The sequence below is a fragment of the Cotesia glomerata genome, linkage group LG7 (genome assembly GCF_020080835.1).
Source record: "Cotesia glomerata isolate CgM1 linkage group LG7, MPM_Cglom_v2.3, whole genome shotgun sequence".
Taxonomy (NCBI): Eukaryota; Metazoa; Arthropoda; class Insecta; order Hymenoptera; family Braconidae; genus Cotesia; species Cotesia glomerata.
The window spans coordinates 10,385,864-10,412,230 of record NC_058164.1 but is presented as its reverse complement, the minus strand read 5'-3'; the positions used below and the strand labels follow the sequence as shown (position 1 = coordinate 10,412,230).

The 26,367-nt window shown below is 31.1% G+C and overlaps 1 protein-coding gene across 2 annotated transcripts in view; it reads left to right on the top strand.

Moving 5' to 3' along the window:
- The window catches only part of LOC123268950 (retinal homeobox protein Rx1-like), a 69,630-nt gene that overhangs the window by 28,798 nt on the left and 14,465 nt on the right, over nt 1-26,367 (top strand). The gene's annotated exons all lie outside the window — the stretch shown is intronic.

Here is a 26,367-nt window from a genome sequence, read left to right as displayed (position 1 = left end):
GAATGATTATTTAAAACATAAAAAAACAAGAATTTGAGCATATTTTAGAATTTATTGCACGACTCATGATGCGAAGCATCAGAGAGTGCTTTACGATCGAAAAATTTTTTTCACCTCATTTCGGCAACTATTTTCATTATTATAGTCTTGTTAGTTCACGGAATCAAGATATTTTGCATACTATTGTCAAGATAATTTAATGGAGATTAATTTAATACTTTTCAAAAATTGATTTAGTGCACTAGAAACGGAAAAAAAACATAAAAATAGGTCAAAAAATTTTCCTGTCCATCATGTATGAAACCCTGAAAACTCTGAAAACACTCTAACTTTCGAAAAAATGCATCAATTGAATAAAATTTTTTTTTTTTAATTCTTGAGGAGAATTGTAGGTCACTAAATGCGAATGGTTAGGTAATTCAGTGTCGTTCATGTACAATTAATAAAATAAAAAAGCCAAAAGACGGTATATCTATTTATATCCATGTAAAATTTACATGGATGGTGATATACATATTATGTACATTTATTCCACCAGGGGCGCATGTGCATTACCTTCCTAGTACAGCTGTTTTTTCGGCAACTAATTTTGAACGACTTTTTTTTTTTTTTTTAATATTTCATAATTAAACGAGCATTTGAGTCGTGCACTTTTGGATTTTACAAACTTTTTAACTTCCCGCTAAGAAAATCGAAGATTTTCAAAAATCGGGAAGTTATTGTTTTCACCCCGTTTTGCAAAAATCGAGTTTTCATCAGATCTCGACGTTTGAAGGTCACAGGAAGCTTCCCTGACTATCCCCGCGAGGTTGTCACTATGTCTGTATGTGTGTGTGTGTGTGTGTGTGTGTGTGTGTGTGTGTGTGTGTGTGTGTGTGTGTGTGTGTGTGTGTGTAAGTATGTGAATCGCTTATAACTTTTGAAAGATTGAACCGATCGGAATCTACTAAACGGCGTTCTAAAGAGTTCCCTCAAACTTAGATTTTCTATGAATTTGAATCGATTCGGACCGATAGATTTTGAGAAATTTTGAGAAATCTCAAAAAAAATCGGAAAAAATTTTTTTTTGAAAGTGGTTTTTTTGGAATAACTTTTAAACGGCTTCATCGATCAACTCCAAAAACTAATCCGCCCTTGAGCTTGAAAAACCACGTCGATCACCGCTAATCTGGTCAAAATCGGTTGATTCGTTCGAGAGATAGCGTGAACGAAAGAAAACCGAAAAAGTGTTTTTTTCACATAACTTCGATATTTCTTTTCGGATCGTTTTTGGTGAAATAGAATAATTTTTAGAGCTTAAAAACCGTGTCGATCGCCGCCAAGAACGTAATAATGAGTTGATTGCTTCGAGAGATATCCTCGACGAAATATTTAGAAACAAGGATTTTTTCAACATAACTCCGACATTTTTTGGAATAACGTTCAAACAGCTCTACCGATCGATTCCAAAAACTAATCAGCTCTTAACATCAAAAACCACGTCGATCGCCGCCGGTCCGGTCGAAATCGATTCATTCGTTCGTGAGTTATCGTTGACGAAAGAAAACCGAAAAAAGTGTTTTTTCAGAATTACTCCGAAATTTCTGGTTCGATCAAACTAAACTTACAAATTTTTCATGGGGCTTAAAAAATTGCGTCGAATTCTGCCAACCGCGTAAAAATCGATTCATTTATTCAAAAGTTATTGCAGTTTGAAAATTTAAAAAATTGTGTTTTATCAAACTTCTATTAGACTTTTGAGCTCGAAGAGCTCAAAAGCATAGAAAAGCTATCCCTTTAAGCTCAGAGAGCTCAAAACAACACATAAATTGTATTTTTGAGCTCGGAGAGCTCAAAAACATCATTAGTGCAATTTTAAGCACCTACATGGAGAAAATTTTATAGTAGAGATTACTATCTATAGATAGTATAACTATAGTTATGGTAAAATCTATTAACTGAATTCGATAGTAGTAAATATTATTTAAATAATTATGTAAACCATATGAATTGTAGTAGTTACCATCCTGATGGTTACTACTACTATTATGATGATAATCAGTAATAATAGCTATTATTATTTTAACTAGTTACTACTATTATCAAAATCGTAATTCTTAATATAACCTGATGGTTACAGTTACCATCAGTAATAATTATAGCTACTATCTAAGCTAGTAAAAAATACTTAAAAAATTAAAAATTTGCGTTAGCGTGGATCCATTTCTGAATAAACTAAAAGCAGTTGTAGCGCAGTGTAGTACACAAAAAATCGGGATTAAATTCGGATTGAATGTATGTTTAAATTTTTATTTGTCTAAAACAAGTTTCAACGCCAAATTTAAAAAAAAAAAATTTGAAATTTCCAAAGAAAACAAAATTTTCAATAAAATTCAAATTTCAAAAAAATTAAAATTTCAAAAAAAAAATTTTAATCTTACAAAAAATTTTTAAAAAACATCATTTTCAAAAAATCTAAGATTTTCAAAAAAAAATTTTGAATACAATGAAGCTTTAAACTAATTATTAATCATAATTATCTAATTATTTAAATTAAAATTTTCCCTGTAAAATTTAGTGTGCGTGGTTGCAAAATATTTTACTTTTTATGAAATTCGTAAAATCTATCTTCTAAGACTGAAAAAAAATTTGACATACACAATGACGCACACCAAGTACGTTCCAAAATTATTTCTTTAATTTTTAAATTTACAACAAAATGTTTTTTAATTTCCGAAAATTATATACAATCATATCGGTTACTTGGATTTTTTAATATTTTGATTTTATATCTTTTTGTAAAGAAAAAAAAATTTTTTTTCTTAAAAGTCTTATGAACGTGGACTTGGCGAGATTTTTTACAGTGAAACTGTTTTTGTTCGGATTTTAGTATTTTTTGTAATTATAATAAATATTGACAATTGGTACCAACTTAAATCTCGCGTTGGCTGCATTTTTCATAACAAACTATCCTCTTGAAGCTACAGTTTATGTAGAAATAATTCCAGCGTACCCTGGCGGGTGTAGGTGCAAGCTGTGAAATATCTTTTTCTAACTGTAGTTTCCTATCTATAGAAGGATTACCATGGATTCTCGAATTATTTAGTCTGTGGCATGTCACTTTCTCCATAAGAAAAAAGTCAGGATCTAAAAATCTGGGTCGCTATAGTTTGTGCCAATGAATTTAATTAATTTTAAATAGAATTTATTATTTTCAAAGACCATTATTAATTAATATTGATAATATAATATATAACGTATTATTATAGAGTATCATTGAAGAAAAAAAAGGTCTGTAGAATGAATAAAATTTTGCAACCTGAAAATATCGTTCTGCTTACGGTAAATACACTCGGTAGTCTGGCGCTCCGTTTACAACGGATTTGAACGGAACTTGGCGCCAGATTCTACCGAATCTGTGGATTATTAATTTTTCTCCGTGTAGGTATGAAATTAGCGGGAAGTTGCACGGATGGCCTTCAGGGTCTACCGTTTTTCTAATTTTTTTTTTGTGCAGTCATGAATTTAAGTATCTTGTCTTGAAGTGTATATCTTTACAAAATAAATATTTCCTTTTTCATCGTTAGTTTGTTTTTCAAGTTTTGAAATAAAATTTTAATTTTTTTTCAATGAGTGGCATTTGTTATTTTTCTGCAAAAAATAAATGTTATTCTAGGCTATAAAACGACATTTTTAAGCTATCAACGAAGAAGAAATTCGAATATCATAAATTTATCAATTCACTTCTCCATAAATTTTTCCATATATACAATTGTTGATGTAAAAATGCTGAGAGAATAATGGGAAAATGGATTGAAAACATAAAAATTCAATATTTTATGATTTTGAAAATTTTTTTAGCTTGAACGGCCACTAAAACGTTTTGAATCTTACTAATGTTTGGAAAGGGCTTTCAAAAAACGACAAACATATTTTCGTATAAGAGACTCACAAAAAAAAATAGTTTGTTTTATTGCATTATCTTATTACTCATAATGTTATAATCAACATTCCAAACTTTTTATAGCGCTTTTCGCATTGAAAACAAGGATTCCATAAATAAATTCACCACAAAATATTTCAATTAATTAACCAGATTGACTAGCCACAGGAACCGGTAGCGGACAAAGAAAATTTTCCAAAGTAAAGCGAGAAAGATTAAATGAAAGAGAGTAAGAGAGAATATTAGTTAAAAAAACAATAAAAAAACAGAATAAGGTAGTGCGTCTGTTACGAGGAAAAGAATAGTAATTAAAATTTTTAATTGCATTTAGAAGCAGCCGTCGAGTTCATCCTTTTCTCTTCACTTTTTTTAACCTTACTCTTTTCTTTTTACCTGCCACTCTGTATACTCGGTTCTGGTCGTCGTGTGCCGGTGGCATACTCAGCGACAATGATGAGACTTTTTCCAATTTTCACTAAGTGGAGAGCGACTTTTTTATTGGTTTATTTTATCCGTTCGGCAATGCAAGCGCGAGTACTCTTGATCCCTTAAGCTTATTATCAAAGAGGGTAAGAGAACAGTAAGAGACTGAGGACTGAGATACAAAAATAAGCCATAAAATAACACATGAGCTTTATCATTTTTAATTGACAACACAGTGATGTCACTCATTGTCAGATTTATCCCCATAATAACGTCCAACTAAATTACTAATTCCCAAAGGAAACAATTATCCTTCCATAACAATTGCACGTGACATTCAACCAATATCATATAACACAGTAATCAGGGAATGCAATAACCAGAAACTAATATAGATTATTACAGATACAGATATATACCTCGAAGTTAAATGGCTATTTATGCTCGCTTGAATTCAGCCCATTGATTGGCCGTACTACCGACTATAGTATAGTCATCAAGACCATTAAATCGCCGCGATCACCGCGCTAATTTATTCAGAGTTCCCGGTTGTGATAGTGCCCCTCTACCCTCTTCTATAACTTGTGTTTGCTCGCTCAAATGGAATCCACTCTGCTCTGTGCGCGCGTTTCATCCTATTTCAATATATACATATATATACTGCAGAATCAGTTATCCAGAAGCACCGCCCCTTCTATCGCGCCTTACCTATTGTACTGTCAATTGTACTCGCGGTAAATTCGTTTTGGAATTTGTCTGATCACATTTTGCCTCAACCAATAACGGATCGTGTTATATCAGAGTACATTATTATGAACAATGATCACGAATCCACGGAGGCTTAATGACTTAATACATAAAGTTAGTATATCAGGACAGTAGTATGATAATAATAAAGTAATAATGATGATTTCTGCATAAAATAAGAATGAACATTGAGTGGCATTTCTCTGTCATTGTGATAAGCAAAAGATGGCATTATAATATAAAATAAGCTTTCCTACTTGTATTGTATTGGAACTAGCTCGACGCCGTTCCATTATATTATGAGGCTATTGTCGAGGCCACGTACTACCCTTCCTGTCACGCGATCACTTGTTCTAACCTTTAGTTCCCTTTTTCTCGTTTGGTTAAACTAATCTACTTTCTCTCTTTTTCGTTCACTCTATTTTAGCGGGAATATACATCACAAGATAGCAGATATCCCGTGTAACTAATTTGACGATTTCGTTGCTTGACTTTCGTAATCGATACGTCGTTCATGTTCGTGTATTTTCTTTTTTATTTCTCATTTTATTTGCACGGAATCACTATTTTATGATAGTTTAGTTTATATACAACATTGAATAAATTTAAATAAATTTATGTTGTTCAAAAATTATCTAGATGTTAAATTATTGGTTGTAAAAATAAATTACATTTAATTTTTAAAAATTCGTTAAAAAAGAAAATAATGTAGAAAAAATATGACAATTTGAAGATATATCGACCATCAGTTAAATTATATTTGTTATTTTGTTTTTGATTTTTATCTGTTGTGAAAATCTATATTGAAATCGAATCGTCCAGAGAATGTGGAAATTAAAAGGTATTTCCTCGATTGTGAACAAACTATTTTCAGAATGGACCTATTTTATTTTGGTCAATGTGAAATTGGCAATGACAGGTCTGACGGGTTTGTGAACGCTTGGAAAAGAGCCATGAGAAATGAGAGGAAAAAAAAACATATAAAAGGGAGATTGATTTTTCGCGGTATCCCAACTAATTTGGCGTCCAATCGTTTAGCTTTTCCCTCTCTGTGCTCTTCTATTTCTCCCCCATTTTGTCTCTTTTCGTGATTTAGTATGGCACAATTGACAATTGGAATGCATCCGATTGCTTGCAACACTCGATCACTGAATTATATATACATATATATATTTTTTACTTTTTGTTTTCTGTAATATATATTATCGTGCCTAAAACCATATTTTTTAAAAAAGTAAACAATGTTATCTTGTAACTTAATATTTTTCGTCATGATATAAATTGACTCGATAGTCAAACAATAATGCAACGTTCTCGTTTCAAGTTTTACTCTTCTTAACTCGCGACATACCGTTAAGGAATCACGCAATCCTATCAGATCTCTATATACCTCGAGACATCGTGCGATAATGGTATATAATAAAAATAAAATAAAACCAACAGAGAACACATCACAAGAAGTCGTTTCCAACAAGAAAATAATATTTATATTATTTATCAGATAGTTGGCACGGTAACGTTACGCCCAAATTTTTATACAAAAAAATAGTAAAAAATTTTACGATGGGTTCATCAATGATTACTTGTAATTGCAATTATTATCAATAAGGAAGTCATTTTTATGTAGAATTTATATTTAAATCATAATTATTCAATAAAAATAGAGCGCATTCTACGCATCGCATTTAAGGTGTGCACATGCACAATGTTGGAGAGTAGCAAGGGATGCAATGAGACGAAGCAAGTGTGGTACATTTATTTTTTCATATCACTTGTGGTCTTAGTATTTATATAGAGTAAATTCTAAATAGTACCAACAAACTGATAAAGCATTACAATGAGAAAAAGTAATTTCTGCGCAAGCATCTAATTTGTTAAACTTTAGCTTCTCACTGACCAACTAATCCAGAAAATAGATTTTTTTTTAATTCTTAAAAATGTTTTACACGATTATGAGAAGACATGAACGACTTGTTTTGCATGCCTTTAGCGCATATCACATCGAGGTATGCTCTACTAACGCCAAAAAATAAAAACTTGTTAATTTCAGCTTTTCAAACCTTTTTAAATGAATTATATCCGGTGAAAATATGCATACCGAAATAAAGACAAAACATTAACGAACAAATTTCATACGTTTTAAAGCTCCGAAATGTCGTAATAGGTGAAATTTTGAGCGGTTTTCATTTGAAATTAGTGGAAAGTTTCAAGAATGGTCTGTTGTAGGGTCCACTATTTTACTAATTTTTTTAATAATTACGAAGGCACCAAAAATATTCGAAAAATCGATTTATGAGATTACATCGTAATACTCTTAACTCTTGACAGGCAAACATGTAAACGGTATTCCTCTAACAGCAATGAGAGTAAAAAAGCTAGTAAAAAAAATTTAATTTCAAGTATCCAATTAAGGCAAAGGATTTTTTTTTGTTTTTAAATTAAAGCTCAAATAATTCTGCCTAACATTAGACATAACTTTGAAATAGTTTAATAATTTCAAAATAACATTTAACATGAACAAATTCTGTAAAATTTTAATATAGTTAAATTTTTTAGGTGGGTACATTTCACCCAGCTTGCCTGTCAGGGGTAAATATTTTTGTTTATTTTCAAAAATATGGCATTTTACATTTCTTATCTTAAGAATTCACCAAAAAATTTTTTTTGTGTATAGAAATCACCCGGCTACTACTTTTTCTTAATAACACAAGTAAGAGTAAATTTAGTGGATTATGAAAGAATTAAAATGATTTTATTTCAACTGGCAAGTGATCACGTTAATCAGAAATCGTCAAAAATGAAGAGCTCCATTAAAATTGTGGCTCAATTTTTTTTGTATGATACCTTGTACTGATCTTAAAAGACCCTGAAATTTTTGGAAAGGGGTTTTTTTTTTTTTTTCAAAAATATGAATTTTTTAATTTCAAAAAATAATTTTTTTTTGTTTTTTGCAACTTCTAAATAAGATAAAGTTATGTAGATACATAATTTTGTAATTTTGAGCATTTAAAAATCAAATTCACGACGTGGAAATATTAAATAATAAATTAATTTCAACTTTTTTTTATTTTTTGGACATAATCTTGCATCCTTAAAATAAGTCATCCTTAACGCATGATAGAATTTGTTAATTGTCCTTTTTTTACTTCATTTAAAGTTGTTGACGCCACTTGTCGACTTATTAACATGGGAATAATTTGTAATTTGTGATTGAGAACTATTAATGTGCAGAAATTCGTAAGTAAATAAGTATTCGAAAGAACGAAAAAAATTTATATTCTCATGAAATTATTTCTAATTTTTATGGAAAATCAATATCTGTTTGAGTTATTTGAGGTTAAAAACTGTAATTGAATTGAAAAAACGGACAAAATATATCATGCGTTAAAAAAATAAAAAATTATATCATGCGTTAAGCCTGACTTAAGATTATGTCTAAAAGTTGGAATTAATTTATTATTTAATATTTTTACGTCGTGCATTTCATTTTTAAATACTCAAAATTACAATATTATGTATCTGCATAACTTATACAAAAGTTGCAAAAAACAAAAAAAAAGTTTTTTTTGAAAGAAAAAAAAATCCCTTTCCAAAAATTTCAGGATCTTTTAAAATCAGCACAAGGTATCATACAAAAAAAATTGAGCCAAAATTTTAATGGCGCTCTACATCTTTGACGATTTTCAAAAATTCAAAATTTGACAAATTTGGCATTTTTCAAAATTTTTTTCCAAAATATCTTTTTTTCAATAGCCCCAAGTGTCCCTTTTCAAACAAACGAAAGACCATTCCTGTATCTATAATAGCATTCGAGATATTGCAAAAACAAATTTGAAAAACCGGAAAAATCGCCAAATTTTAAATTTGCATATCTTTCGAAAAAAATTTTTTTATTTTTCTTCTTTTGGCAGAACTTCGTTTTATGATAAAAGAAAACTTCTGACCAAAATTCATCCAAATCGAAAGGGGTCGATTCCAACTATTGGTCGATTTGACATGGAATGACCCACAAGTATTTTGAAACTTGATATTTTAGTATGAAGTATACGAAAATAGTAATCAAAAAATGTATTAACAAAAATTGTTCTAAAATTCATTGACATGTTTTAAAATTTTTTGGAATTTCCAAAAAAGTAAATAAAATGATTCATCTATATCTATACTAATAAATGGAGAGCCGGTTTTTTTGTACGGTTATACTGCCAAAACTACTGAACCAATCGGAATAATGATTATACCATAAGATGCAGCGTGTTTCAGAGAAGGTTTTAGTACATGATATGTTGGTGATTACTTATCCGGAACCTATATTTTTTTGACTTAAAAATAATGAATTTTTAATGTAACTAAATTTATTCTATTCGATTGTCATTTGTTTAAAATAAATTTTTTAATTCTATTGGTTATGTTTTATATACTAGGCGGATTTCTTCACTTATGAGACCTGCAATTTCTTTAACTGAAACTTTCAATGCTCATTAAAAATTTTTTTTTCATATCAATTATTATTGATTTTTGTAAGAAAGACACGGGAGTATTATAATGATTGCACATTGAAAGTTACAATGAATATTAGCTAGAATAATTACATGGATAAAAGGTAGATGCCAATTCGATAGAATTAGGAATCTGTGCAAGTCAAAACAATACTCTAATTAAATTTCAAGCCTAGAGCTAAAAATACGATTCTATAAAGTGCCCAGCGGAGCGGGCGAGTAACAGCTAGTATATATATATATATATATATATATATATATATATATATATATAAGCAACTTTTGTTTTTTTCCACCGCGGTAAACTTGAAAACTACTGGACCGATCGGCATGAGACCATGACCATTCGACGCAAAATTAATTGTAGAAGGTTTTAGGCTGCTAATTTTTTAAATTCCATCAACCCTTTACCATTTTTTTCAATTTTATGTGGAAAGTCATTTATTTCTGTTAATAAAACAAATGAGCATCACTTCTTTTTCTTCATATTTGAGCTCATAAAGACCGGCAAAATGCCTAACGTCACTTGAACGTTTTTAAACGCGTTTCCACACACCTTTCCACGCATCCACCCACGCACTCCCACGCATCCACCCACGCACTTCCATGCATCCACCCACGCATCTACAACATTGTGATATGAATTATTGTCTATGGCAACGGTTTTGTCAATCCATTTTTATAAGTCTAACTACGTATTAACCTTATTAAAATTGCAAAAAATTCAAAATCTATATGTATATATCTACATATAAGAGACTTTCTATAGATATAGTCACTTATCACGAAATCTCAGGAACCATCGGACCAAGAAACTTCAAATTCGGTAAGAATATTACTTTTGCCATGTAGAGGTCAGGTGAGAACGGATTTTAAGAAATTCCTCCCCCAAAGAGGTTTGCGGGGGCGTTAACAATGAAAAATTCCCGTTTTCAAGCTATAACTCTTACAGACTCCAAATTTTGTAGGAATTTTGTATAAGGGATGTAAAAATAATTTATAAACGAATTTTACGATATCCCACTCCGAGGAGGATTGCGGGGGCGTTAATAATGAAGAATTCCTGTTTTTAAACTATAGCTCCTATAGACTCCAAAATGGGTAGGAATTTTTCGTAAGAGATGTAGAAATAATATACGAACGAATTTTACGATAGCTCACCTCACAGGGCTTTGCGGGGGTGGATGTTAACAATTAAAATTTTTAATTTCCGAGCTATAAGCTTTTATAAATTCCAAATTTAGGAGGAGTCTTCAATACGTGATATAGAAATGATCTAAGAGGGGATTTTATAACGAATCGCCTCCAATAAGGATCGCGAGGATGGGTGTTAACGATAAAAAATTTTAAGCGCTTGGATACGGAATTAGCGGGAAGTTTCAGTAATGGCCTTTAGGGTCAATCGTTTTTCAGATTTTTTTCTTCGTGTCAATCTATATATATATATATATAATGAAAATGGTCTTTGTTTGCGGCTCAGTCACGCCTAAACCACTGATCGTATTGACTCGAAACTATAACCATTCGATACGAAATTTTTCCTAGATGGTTTATGCGGGGGTGTTAATTATCAAAAAATTCATATTCTTCAAATACAGTTCCTACAGATATAAAGTTTAAAAGAATCTCAAGAAAAACAGGACATTACAGAGATGGCTTTCAAGGTCAACCGTTTTAAATATTCTTCTTTCTTAATAATTCAATTGGATATAAGCTAAAAACGAATTTAGCGATAATTGTCTTCATATGTAGGTTCCCGACTAGAAATTTCAGTGAGGCAGTGATTTGGCGCAAGTAAGGCATGCCGAATTCCAAACTTGCAGTAAGTGAGGCATCCAAACCAGGCCGAAGTTTGGGATGTAACGCAGTTGCAAGGCTCAGCCTAACTTGGCTTCCTGATTAGGTTGCAGTTTGGAAACCAAATTCGCAACGAAGAATCCAAATCTAATTCTTTCTTGATTTTTAGCTTTTTTATTATCAAGCGAAAATTAATAATAACAAATGCTTATTTTTTTATCTTCTTTTACTATTTTAAGTATAAATATTAAATTAAGGACTAAATTTTTTAAATATTTCATGAATAAAAAAAAAACAAATTCTTTGTTGCTTTTATTTAATATTATTTTTATTATTCAATTTTATTTTTTCTGTAATTTTTTTTTTGTTTTTTGGAGCGTTTTTTAATGTGAAGAGGTTTTTTTGATTGGTAGATTTGATAAGTCAAGGGGGAAGGAGATGATGGAGGAGTTAGATACACTAATCACACATAACACTTAACTTTACTTCACACTCGCCTTAATAGTAATTATAATTAGTAATTATTAATTATTAAAAATCGTACATGTCGAACGCGAGACTCGAACACCCCATGCAGGAAACCCCCAGAGTTGACAAAGGGGCCAGGCTGTTTAACCCAGCCTCGGCCATGCCAATGATTACCCAACCTTCGGCCAAGACTGGCTAACCCAGCCTTGGCCATTCATTGGCGACCCAAGCGTGGACCAAGACTGGTTAACTCAGCCTCGACCATGCCAATGATTATCCAACCTTGGGCCAAGACTGGCTAACCTAGTCTTGGCCATTCATTAGCGACCAAAACGTGGGCCAAGACTGGTTAACCCAGTCTCGACCATGCCAATGATTATCCAACCTTGTGCCAAGACTGGCTAACCTAGCCTTGGCGATTCATTGGCGACCCAAGCTTGGGCCAAGACTGGGCAACCAAGCCTTGGTCGGCCCAATTATTACCCGAGCCTGGGCCAGAACTGGGTCACTCAGTCACGGCCACAATGATTACCCAAGAGTTAGCCAAGATTGGGAAACCTACACTGAAGAAAAATTAACTTGATTCAAGAAAAAAATTATTGAACCAAGAAAATAACTTTGAAGAGTTTAATTGTCTTCAATCAAAACGAAAAATTCTTTAATTAAATAAAATTTACTTAAATCGAGAAAAATTTCTTAGTTTAAATTTCTTAGATGTCCCAAATTGAATGCAAATTTGGCATGCCAATCTTCGTTTTGCCTAATGTGGATTTAAGAAAGCGCAAATTAGGCTTGCCTAAGTTAGGCAAGCCAAACTTGCCCCTCACTAATTCTTCGGCATTCCTCACTACAATTTCTAGTCGGGTTATGTCAAAATGATGAGTAGAATGTAAAAAAATGTTTTCGTTTATAAACTAGAACTTTTTGAGACATGAAACTTAGGACATATCTATTAAACTTCAATAAATTCAGTAAAAATTTCTTCACAACAATCGTCTCTTTGGCAGCAGAGGAAAAGTGATTGTAATGTTTTCAAAATTTAACATTATATGTTGTAATTTAGTCAACGGACTAAGAATTTTACATTCATTTTACTTCTGCAGATCACATAACTGATAAATTCTTTTATTGCAAGATCGCGGGAATGTAACAGATTAAAATGAGTGCATTTTTTAAACACTTGAGATGTGGAAAAGAAATTTGGCTACTTATTTCAATAGAATTCATAAAAAACATGTACAATTAATTTACTATAAAAAATTGATGTCACGAAGAAAATTTTAGTTAACGGAAAATTCGTCGCACTTTAAGTTAGGCAGATTTCAACCACTTATGAGACCTACAATTACTTTAACTGAAACTCAATGCTCATTTCAAATTTTTTTCTTCGTGGCAATTATTATTCATTTTTGTAAGAAAGCCATGGAAATGTTATAATGATTGCGCATTGAAAGTTATAATTAATATTAACTAGAAAAATCACATGTATAAAAGGTACAGGCTAATTCGATGGAATTTGGAATCTGTATAAGTCAAAACAGTATCGATGCTTACAATTTTATCTGCGGGGCATAGTTACATTCATACAAAAATAAAAAAATAAAATTTAATTTATTTTCTATTACAATTCGCTCAGCGAAGCGGGCGGGAATGGCTATTATTCGTATATATTCAACATTTTGTAACAGTATAATATGTATTCAATAGTTGAAAATGATTCTCAAATTTGTTGTCACATACAAGATATCAACAGGCTGATTAGGTCAAGTCTGCCACAAATAATTAATGTTATTTGGATTATACCTCATTACTCAACATACAAAATTAAGGTGAGCCTTTAATTGGTATATATTATGGAAAGCAAAGAAATGAATGGGGTATCATTGGGATATACAATTTATAATATAAATACAGTGGCAGGTCGCGTGTAACTGCGCGTGTCATAGGTGAGTGACCACGCAAGACTGTGTATACACATGTTTTTCAAATGTTTATGTATTTGTGCACACACATAGTGTTAAATTAGTCACGCACATCCAAAAGAATACTTTTCTAAATAGGTGGTAACCATGACTACTGAGCTCAATTGTTTAATATACACTCAATTTATTATTATATTATATTTTTGATAAATGAAAATGTCATTTATAAGAGTAAATTGACAAATACTCAATAATTGTTTTGTCCATAAAAAATACATTTGCAAATAGTGAAAAAAAATGAATGGCGGGAAAGAGCATAAGTCTCCATCACTTCTGGAATCAATTTAATCCTCTTAGCTTTATATCGATGATGAACTTGAGACGCTGTCGTCCAACCGTAAACTATAAGCTTGATGCCTCAGCAGTAATAATGATGCCAATACATACTAGTGACACGATAAATCCGTTTAGCTTTGAGAAATCGAAATCGGTGAGAACGGGCGCACTCGACGCGTCTAAGTTTGTACCCTGATGCGGTTAATATATGCTATGACTATATGAAATAGGAGGAAAGCGTGTATAAATCAAATTAACGCTCGGGCAATGAATTATTGTCGTATACATTTATATACTACATAAGTGGGGAAACATAATAAATGTCACGAAAAGTAATTTTTCTTTCTGTTTTACTTACAAAAAAAAAAAATTCGTGAGTTATTTGGATGCTGAGCTAATTGTTAATTATTTTATTGCTTTTTATGAAAGGTTAGATCCACGCAATTGTTGTACATTATACTCAATTATGTTTTTCAACTACTATGCCACGAGAGATAAGGAAAATAATTACATGCAATATGTTATAAATTTTAATAATGGATAAGTTTATAAATTTTGCAAGTGTACTTTTACGCTTGCTTTTAAAAGTATCTTTATTATAAATTTTATATGAAAAAAAAAAAAATTCTATGAACATATAAATATAAATATACACGGTTAAAGTACCACGATAAAAAATAATTTTTTTATATTTTACAAGCGATGTGTATAAATTCATAAAAATGTTTTTCTTACCGCTGGAACGCGTGGGTGAACAGTGTTTTCATGCGTAAAATAAGATAATGGCCGTATATAGCAAGAGGCGCGAAAGTTTGGGGTGAGACGTTAGAATCTACCCGAGTGTGGCGTATTGTAGCATAGGACGAAGGGCAAAAGGCGTGAGGGTAAGTAGTAGGAAAACAGCAAAGACCGTGAGACGACTGACACCTGTCTGGTCGAAGGGTGAGCAAGAAAAAATACAACTGAAAGCGGAGATATCGAAACTACCAACAGGGGTTGTCTCCACAAAATTATGAGCTCAAATATATCTATCAGAAAAAAAGAAATAAATTGTTTCAATAAGAAAGAAGAATGAGCTAATCGGCAATAATATTTCATCGTTTTTTTATTTTATTTTATGATCTTTCATTACTATAATCTTACAATCCACAAAACGGAACAGAATCCATGAAGATAAATAGAAATTTCGTAAATTAATTTATCGTCTATATTTATTTTTACTTCAATAAATTTTATTCATTATTTTTCAAAATAGACAATTTAAGCCAGTCTGAATTCTGTTTCTTTTATGTTTCTATCAGGCCAAATATAATTTATTGTTTGGTAATTAATTTTCTATAATAGTATATTTACAGACTTTATTAAAATTAAATCAACTCATATTTCAAGATCATAAATTTTTGGAATTTTTTGTTTTTCAAATTTTTAATTTAGTATAAAAAAAAGTCATCATGAAAGGAAAATATTCAAAGTGGCTTTATAAGACTGCGAGCCCCTTGAAAAAAATATATGCATATCAAAAATACATTGAGTTAGAGAAAATATATTAAAAATGAATGACTAATATATAATAATAAATAAATTAAGATGTACTTTAAATAAATTTCAATTATAATGAATATCTATAAAATATATACGAAAATCAACCAAAAGGTAATTATTTAAAATATATTTTTTTGATATAAATTATTTTCATGGATATTTGACAAAAAAAAACTCAATTTTCTAAAATTGGACCGACAACAATAAAGTCCCAAAAATTTTTAAATTTACATCTAAAATCAAATCTCAAAGTAATAAGAAAAATAAGAAAGTTTGAAATGGATTAAACGATAGCAGGAGTTAAAATTGATAATTGCCCTCAATCAATGCCACTCTGACTTCGCTTCAGACTACCTCCTTTTACTATTAGAACTAACAACGTAACAATGTACAGTAGCGTGGTACAACGCATTAACACAGCCGTTTAGGAGGGCGACTAGCAATGTATCTCCATGCGTCTGATACCACTAAACAAACTGACGTAATTAAATTTTAACTTTTTTTTAAAGTTCACAAATTAACTTGTAAACTTAAATTTATCGTCCATTATACGGCATTAAACTTGTTGGCAATTTCACAGAGATATAGATCAACGATTAACGATTCGTTACCTTCGAGCCAAGCTGAAATAATTAATCATCTTTCGTGATTCATGGTGCAATAAATAATGAGATGCTGTTACAAAATCAGGTTAAAAAAAATAGTGAAATAATTTTCCAAAAACATGATTTTCGGTTGTTTTAAAATAGTTAGCTAAATTAAAAACTAATCTGGTTATAACCCGCATTAATAATCTTTAAGAGAAGACGATAACTGGAAAATATATATAGTTTAGTATAGAAGCACACGAGCGTATACAGGGTTTAACTTTTGCAGTGTCATCTAACGAGTATTATAATCACTGTCGCGTAACTCAATATTGCCCCCTCGATATGCTAAACTTGGTGGAATATAGTGTTAATAGGTGTGGAATGGCGCAGGACAACACTCCCCCGCACCTATTAATTGCGCTTCACCCTAAATGCAAATTGTTCGAAATTGAGCGAGGGCTCCCCGAATATTTGGAAACTCCATTACCAGGGCAGTGTTCGCTCGTCCTTTCGTCGAGTTACCCAAACCACCTAGTAGGTACTTTCCAGACTACCAACATCCTGTGGACGTTAAGACTAAATTAACGTTTTAGGTATAACATTAACATCATGTTTCCTTTCATTATCCATTATTACTCTACATACCCACATCCCCTATTTATAATTACAATTATTTTAATTAAATCTTTTATAAACCTTACTTGTTTTTAATAAACATTCAAACGATACTCGACTTTTCCTAGTCTGATTCATCTACCAGCAGCCAGCCGCCAGCAGCCAGCAGGTGATTGAAAAATAAGCAAACAAGTGGCTAGTAAATTGAAAGTAAGCTCATTTCATTTGGCAACCCATCAAACACAAGGAAAAGAAGAAGAAGAAGAAGTGGAACCAAAAGAAAATTTACGAGTACCGGAAGATTAGCTGTCCATCCAAGTGAAGAACTGTGGCTCAATTAAGTACTTCGTTCAGCGCTTGGCTAAAAAGGGTTGCCCACTATTCAAACTCCTTATCCTCCACCCTCCTACACTCTACACTCTACACTCTTTCTCTCTTGCAGTCTCGATGCTGCTATGTAGACCCTCGAGCATCAATCATGTCGGCAACCCTTTACCAAGGGCGGTTTTACTCTCCATTCAAACAGAGTGTTGTGCTCAAACACAAAAACACTTCATTTGGCAGATTAGCTGTTAAACACTGTAGGGCATTGGTACACGTGTCGTAAAAGAGCCTCTATCTAATTTTCAACTGTTGCTATTTTCTTACGTTTTCATACTCTTCATTGTTTTCAGGCAGCTTTGTTTCTAATTAAATGTTAATGAAGTTTCGAAAATCTAAAAGTCCACGACTCAATGCTTGTTTAATTCTCAATAAAAAATATATTACGCTACTGATTTATAGAGTAGGCGAAGAGAAAAAAAATTAATTACTGTCGATTATTTACGTAAATTCATTTTGAATATTTCGCGGTTGTTTTTCTTACTCAAGAAACTGAACATCAGCTAGATTTATAACGCATACGCGCAGAGAAAAAAAATTTATCGGTGTATTGGAGATGTAAGAAAGACTGATGAATGATGATATTTATATAACAATAAAAATAGATAAACAAAAGGAAATTTTACGATCCTAGAGCACTCTCTAAAGCTTCGCATTATAAGTTGCGTAAAATTAAAAACTTGATAGTTGAAATTCTGAATTCAGTAGAGAGAAAACTCTCTATGCCTTCAGAGTTACTATCCCTCTAAGATTATTATATTAGAGCAGAAGTATACATAAGTGAAGAAGCAATTTCAAGGGTGGTAACGAAGGTTACGCAGGCTAATATAAAACTGTTTGCAGGTATACGGCATACAGTTGATAATAAAGATGTTATATAACATACAAGGGTATCAACGACCCGAAAAACCTCGAACTTTGAAACGGATATATTTTCACAAAGTGACATTCATTCAGGAACTCTAGGGACGAGCGGTCCTTGTAAAAGAGCCCTGCCTTTGTAAAAGATCCTTCTCAAGATCGCGCCGGCCTAGAAATGCAATTTGCTTGCATCAACGTTTACAACCCTGTATAATGTATGATATATATATAATATATAATATATATATTACTCTCAGTTAAAAGTGCCAGGTTCGTCTTGCATTGCGATCAGCGGCAAGAAATTTGATCTTAAACGAGGATGCTAAAGAGACGCGCAAGAGGAGTGAACAAAAAAATAGAAAAAGATGGAAAAAAATAAACCAAGTCCAGGGTCGAATGGAATTGAATACGTTTGTACCTGGGACACCGACAATGGACCTCGTAATTCGATTACAAGAACCGCCAGCTAATTGTTAATTGCCGGCCTAGATTATATGAACGTACGCCGACAAAGCGCACTCGAAGAACATTTACTCTGTACACCATCAAAAATATTAAATCGAGAATATATTATATACATATGCTCTCTTTTATATACACAGTCAATAATGAATTGTCACAGTGATTCTCATTTTCCATTGCGTGGTTTACTTTTTTTTTTTTTCATGGAAAACGAATTTAATCAATTTTGCACGAAGTATAATGTGACGTGTTAGAGAGTGCTCTGCTATTAAAAAAATTTCTTTCCCTCTTCTCTTTAACTATTTCCATTGTTATACTCTTTTTAGCTTACATAATCAAAATAGTTTGCATACTATTGTACCGATAATTTAATCAATTTATTGTCCAATAAAACGAAAAAAAAACATTATAATAAACCAACAAATTTTTCCCGTTAAGTAATGTTTAAAACTAGTTGGGTAACTCGATAATTTTGCAAAAAATCTGTTGTTTATAGCATTTTTCTTGTAGTAGACTCGTTTTATCTCAAAAAGATTTATTATATCAAATGGCTATTTATCTTAGCATTACTTAATTAAAATTAACAATGATAACATAAATTTTATCAGTCCTTTATCCATCTATAAATGTTGGCAAATTTTTTCTTCACGGGTATACCCATTATAATGACAACTGGTGATCAACTTAGTGAGTGAGAAAAATTCCGCAAAATATTTGAAATAAAAATTACGTCAATAAGTGACAATAATAAATTAACTTTTTCTCCACTTTACACTATAAATTACACCTAAAAAAAAAATTTCTGCTCGGCGCCATCTACTGTATGGCAACGAGTGTATCCCCGAGTCGAAAAATAACTACGGTTTTAGGTCTCAAAATGCTATAAAATGAGGTTTGTCTCAGTTTAAGCCTCACCATTTAAAACTCATGCCAGGAAAAACCTCATTTAGTACGTAATATTCCGGATTGAGACAAAAATGAGACATTTCTAAAGGACATTTAAATTTGAAATGAGGTTAAAATGAGGTTTATCTAATGCACCGAATTTTCTTACTCCGGGGCCCAAAGTGAGATATGTCTCATATACGGCCTCAACATATGACTGTAGATCGATAGAGGCATGTCTCACACACGTGTCTTAATTTTAATGACGTATACCTGAGACAAATCTCATTTATATATATATATATATATATATATATATATATATATATATATATATATATATATATATATATATATATATATATATAATTCATAGTTTTACTTTATTTAAATTAGACTTACATTTATAAAATGAAAAGTTCGAATTTAATTCAATTGAAAAAAAATTTTATTTATTAATAGTAAATCAATACCAATACATACTAGAATGAATACTAATTAATTTAATTCAATAACTGATTAAGTACATTACTGAATTTTGTAAAATTCTGTACAAAAGTATCTATTACATATTGAAAATGGTCCGTTGCACTAAAACAGTTCCTAAAAACGCTTTTGTTGTTACATCGAGGATTCGACTAGTATTTTCATCAACAGAAATATTGTCCTGCAGATCTTTATCATCTGGAAGAACATTATTATAATTTTTCTTAATTCAAAAATAGTTTGATTTTGTACCATCCAAATTTACATTTATATAGTTACTTACCACTTATTTTCAAAATTTTAGCATCTAATACTTCAAATAATTTTGATCGTTCATTTTTCCACTTTAACTTTACACTAGCGTTTTCATATCGTGAATGGACAGGAATGTATGAAGTTTTAATTATCTGTAATTGTTTTGATTTAGTCCAAAAAATAAGCGCATATATTTCAGACATTTTTACAAAAATTTTTCATTTTAGTCAAGGAAATCAACAATAAAGTTAAAAATAACAAACTGATCACAATTAGTTTATTTGAACTTTTCACTTTATAGAATATGAGAAGTGCTTGGTATGTATACATTGTTGCGCATGAAAATGTACGTTAAAATTAAATTTTGTCCGGGATAACCAGACATATGGCCAAAATTTTGTTGAAAGTAGTGTAGACAAATAAAATTTTTATAGCTCTTTAAAGTATTAGAGTCGTAAAAGTTGAAAGGCTTTCTTTGTATTTTAGTTCTTTTCAAGGGTACGAAATTTTTAAGAATACAGGTTTCGGAAAAAATTTTTCTAATATTTAAACATTGTATTTATTATTTATGAAAATTTATTATTTATATAAACAAATATATTTATATGAGTTATATATACAAACGTTTCTAACTCATTATGCATATTTTTTAAATTAAATTTTGTACTTACCAATGTATCAATCAATAAATGTTTATAAAAAATATAACTAAATCAATTGTTATTTTTATAAGTAATTTTTTAAGATTTCATATTCATTCGACGGTTATTTCTAGAAGTTTGTACAAATCCGAAAATTTTATTAAAACAAAATTCTTTCAAGTCTAAAAAGATAAAAATATTTCTAAGTTCCAAATATACCTTCTATCAAAAGAGAAAATTTTTCTAAGTGTATAAATGTGGAAATATTTCTAAGTTCCACATTATATATCTCATTTACTTCTCACTTCAAAATATTTGGATTAAGAGCGAAATGAGAATTTTCTCGTAGACTGAAGCATTTGAAGTCTACTTGAGACTTTTCCGAAAAATAATGACTATTTGAGACATGAATGAGACTTAAACTCACATTTGAGACCTAAAACCGTAGTTATTTTTCGACTCGGGTCGTTACGGGTACAAAACGTATAGCAACGAGTAGCAGTCTGGATAGCGACCGTCACGATCCAATCGGGTGCCATTCACGATACTACCGTTAGTATACGGCTTTCCTAACCTCACTATCCTCTAGATAGCAACGTGGATATCGTGAAAGTAGCAATATCGTATCATGCAGGGCAGAAAACTTTTTTTTCAGTGTAGCAATAGGATATATTTTTATCAAAAATTTAATGACTATTGATTGAGACGTTGATTAGGATTTTCCAACTTATTTTTATCGTTCTTTCTTGATATCGGTTCATTAATCTGTACAGAAAAAAAAATTTACTTGAATCAAGTAAATAATTTTGAAGAACTTTATCTTCTTGATTTGATCGGAAAAATTCTTAAACTAAGAAAATTTTCTTGGTTTAAGTAAATTTTACTTGATTCAAGACAATGAAACTTTTCAAAATTATTTTCTTGGTTCAAGAATTTTTCACTTGATTCAAGTTAATTATTTTTTCTATATGATGGTATTGGTTGTAACATTATAACTGGCAGGACAATAATTAGTAATATAAGAAGTCATAGAAAGCGAGGACTAGACGTTGGGTCGTTGTCAAGTGCAGAGAGTACCTTGCGGATGGCAAACATCGAATTATAAGATATCCTACGGTCACAACTATTAATTTGGTTCCCAGGCCGCCGGGAAATCGACGGGAGAGCAAGTAAAGAGGAATGAGACAGCCTCCGGGTCTAACAGATTACTGTCTACAGCTTACCAGTGTACTACTGGTGTACCCTCTCTATTTCTTTCTCGCTTTATATGTATATATACATTTGTGCTGTATGTTATACTGCCAAGTTAATAATCATCAAAAGTCACAGTGTTTGCCGAGGGCGGGCGCCCTTTGTGCCCGCACGCGTGCTCCTGACGCTAATATGACTCCGTTGGGATTTATTACGAGTTATTATAGCGACATTACATCCTCGAATTTCACGCTGACAGAATACACAATATACATACATCGTCTAGTTTTTGCCTCTTTGTCATCCTGCTAAATTAAATAAATCAATGTACCGTAGACAAATATATGAGTTATGAATTTTGAATTTACCACAACTAAAATTTAATAGACAAACCATTTCAATTATCACTACCATCTGTATTTTTCATTATAGAAGTATATCTACACGGAAAAAAATAATTGGTAGCCTCTACCGAAAAAAAATCGGTATCTGCTACCGATTTTTTTCGGTAACAGCTACCGATTTTTTCGGTGCAGGCTACCGATTACCAATTTTTGAAAATTTCTTATCTTCTTAACGAGAAGTTAAATTCTCACTTCTTAATGAATAAAAAAAAGGAACTTCATTTGAGATACAAATAACACTTACTTAAATACAAAATATTAAAAATTAGGAGTATTTATTAGGTATTTTTTTATTATAAATTTTTATTAAATTAAATACCTTTTGGTAGCCGTAATCGAAAAAATCGGTATAGATTTTGTTTAGAAACTAACCGAGAAATATCATCCCAGTCCTAAAAAATCATTTTTTAAATTATTTTGTGTGTGAATATATATATATATATATATATATATATATATATATATATATATATATATAAATATGAAAAATATATGAAAAGTTGATGTGGGTACTCAAATGAAAGGTCTCGATGAGTGTAATGTCTGGGTGAATTTATATCTTTAAAAATGTCAATAGTTTTTACCGATTTTTTTTCGGTAGAGGTTACCGATCGCCAATCGGTAGCCTCTACCGATTATTTTTTTCCGTGTACATCTATTTATAAATGAATTATTCCACAACCGGCATTATATACCAAAAAACTATAATTTAAAAGATATGACCTAGGACAACTGTTAAGTGGGCACCCTCTATTTCCATGACTGGGGCACACATTGTCTTCACGTTCAACAAAGGGTGCATTGAGATTCGAGTCTTTGTAGAGAATGCACGAGCGCGGTGTCAAAATACGCAGGCCATACGGCTAATTTAGTGAGATTAACCGCGAAAGCCACCGAGATCTCTTATTTCAATTATTTTATTCTTTCTCTTTTCTTTGATTAATTAATTAAATAAAAAAAAAATTATGATCATATAAATCGTAAATAGTCGCGCAATGTGTCAATGCGTCTGTCTGTAAATAAGAATATTGAGGATAGTGAAAAAAAAAGAACAAAAGATACCCGTTAGTAAACATTTGGGTGAGATTATCAACCCTTGTACCAAACTAAAGGCACACTTGAGAGTTTTATTATTATTTTCCGGCACTATGCATTTTATTCTCATTGTAAAAGCGCAAAAACGTATCCTTTTTGATATGTTATTTGTAGTACATTAGTATTGTATCGCAGACGTTATGCAGGACTGGGTTATAAGGCAGGGCGTTGGAGTGTTTAAGGGTGATTACACACAACGACAGGGGTGGCTTTATATTGCAATAGTTTTGTACCAGTGATTCTCAATTGTTCGTTATATTAATGTTAATCATCTACATTATCTCGAGGTTGTACGGCGAGGCTAATATCTATAGATATTAAGAAGAATGTTGTATGGGATGTTAGGTACAATGTGATCTATTGGCAATATTATAGCCGTTAGGCTTTTAAGATGACAGTACATACAATGAAAATTCGTCAAACAATGTAAATGGGAAACATTATGCGGGAAGATAAAATCTACCCTCCATCAATTTGAATTGTTGCTTACAGGATAGATAAATGCATTAAAATTTGAGATTTATTTGTAGATAATACCCCGTATCAAGCGTCAGGATTATTACTGTTACTTTTACTATGCATGATGATCATAATTTCAAAGTTAATAATAAGAATTTTTAAATTGACGTCAAAATTTCTAACAAAATTAGCGTGTAAAATTTAGATTGATAGAAACTTCTTTATAATTAAAGAATAAATTTATATTAGCTTTTCTACTTAAGGTTATACTGTAAATTTCTTGTAACAGTCAAATATAAAATTCAAAGTCTTATTTGATTTACATAGAAAAGTTCATTTTGAACAGTCGGGTTCAGAAAAGTGAGACAGAGAAAATGCAAACTTTTAAATGCGAAATGCTAGTTATACTATAAACTATATACTATAAAAACGAGCTATACTATAGAAAAAAAATTTTCTCTTTGCCCAACAATAGATAAAAAATAACAAGTTTCTTTAATTCGAAATTAAAAAATTACTACTAATTATTTACTATCCGAAATTCTCAAGAATTAATTAAAAAATGCAATAATTATTATCATTGTTCAACAGATATTAAATATTTGATGTTTGATTATTGGATGATATGAATAAAATTAAATGTATTTTGTGACAATGTAAAAATGAATGAGAACGACTGGAGGAGATTGAATTTAGTCGACAGTTTGACATGGGGTGTATAAAAAGAGTGGTGAATAATAGACTCCAGCCCTCTCCAAACAACTCTCTCTTCAAGGCGCATGCCATTCATTCTTTTCTTCTCTCTCTAATTGATGCATTTACGGAATCTCACTTTAGGCTTATTTTAGCATTTAACATTAGTATTACCAATATCGATAGCTCTTTAATGGATTCATAATGATTACTTTATCCCCTCAATAAGAATCACACTATCAAAACTTGATCATCCAAAGATACAAGTATTCTTTGATTTATTCTGCTAAATATATAATCTGATTCGTTATACTTATACCACAAACTGCTTTTGAAGTATTTTTTATTTTTTATATAATAGAAAATTACGCCTTCAAATTTTTACGTATTTGCCAGTTATTAAATAATGATGACGGATTAAATTTAAAAAAAAAAAAATGGTTAAAACGCATTCCACCAACCCTTTCGAAAAAAGCTTTGTTTCTTATGACACCCATGGTATGATATTAGTGGTAAGTGTGTTTAACAATAAAGAAAATCTGTTAATACATCGCGGTCAGGACAATAAGCTTGTCTCTGCATGCAATTGTTACGAATACCTTTTACCGTCGTTAATCCAAATACGATGAGGCCACGCGAGCTATAAACATAATGTGATCGGTGTCCTGGAAACAACGTGAGAAAAGAGGGTTTAGGGATCGAACCAAAAGGAACAAAATAAAAGTAAACTGATTTTTCGCGCGATATCAAACACCGTATAACTCTTGAGATGAATGCATCAAGGACTTAAGTCGTACTTCAAAGCATCTTCAATGACTTGATGGATCTTATACAATGAAAGTATACCATCTAAAAAAAAAAAAGTATCTATAAAATAATCCTGGGCTAACAAAATGTTCAAAATAACATGAAAATATTTCTTCGATTTTGAATCTTTGTTTCTACTTGAGGTATTCCGATGTGTCTGGTATTTCACTAATTCGAATTTTTATTACTTGGTTTTAATCAATCATAACTTACATTTAAATTATTAAGCCAAATGGATCGTTGAAAAAAAAAAAAATAGATAAATGTTTGATCAAGAATATCTTTGTTTACCTTACTGCTAAATTTATCGATTATCGACAAATTTGGAGAGGAAAAAGAAAGGATAAAGGGGAAGAGGATGAAAGGGAGGGCCTAATCAGTGGGTATCTGAAGAAATAATTCAGATGGCTCAAGCCGGGAATCAAACCCGAATCCTTTGGTTACGCGTCAAGGGCTCTACCAGTTAAGCTATCCGAGACACTGTCCATAGCGACTTTTTCAGTCACCTAATATGTCTCTTGTGATGATCGTAGTTTTACTGATGAAAAAATTGACTATATTTAAGAGAATCTTGGGTGAGAAAAACATTTTGGTGTCTTCCAGAAAATTTCTTGAATTAAGAAATATTTCGTGTCGTAAGAAAGTTCTAGTTCAATAACCTTTTATGCTCGTCTTAAATCAACTAGATAATCGAAAGCGCTTCCAACAAAATGTTTATTATCGACAATTTAATTAATAAACAATATTTTTACAAATTTTACTCATTAATATTTAACCGTTGCCATAGTAACGGTTGCTATGGTAATCGTAGCTATAATAACCGTTGCCAAAGTGGTCACCATAGCAACGAAAAGCGACAACAATGAAGACGTCACATCAACTTTTTAAT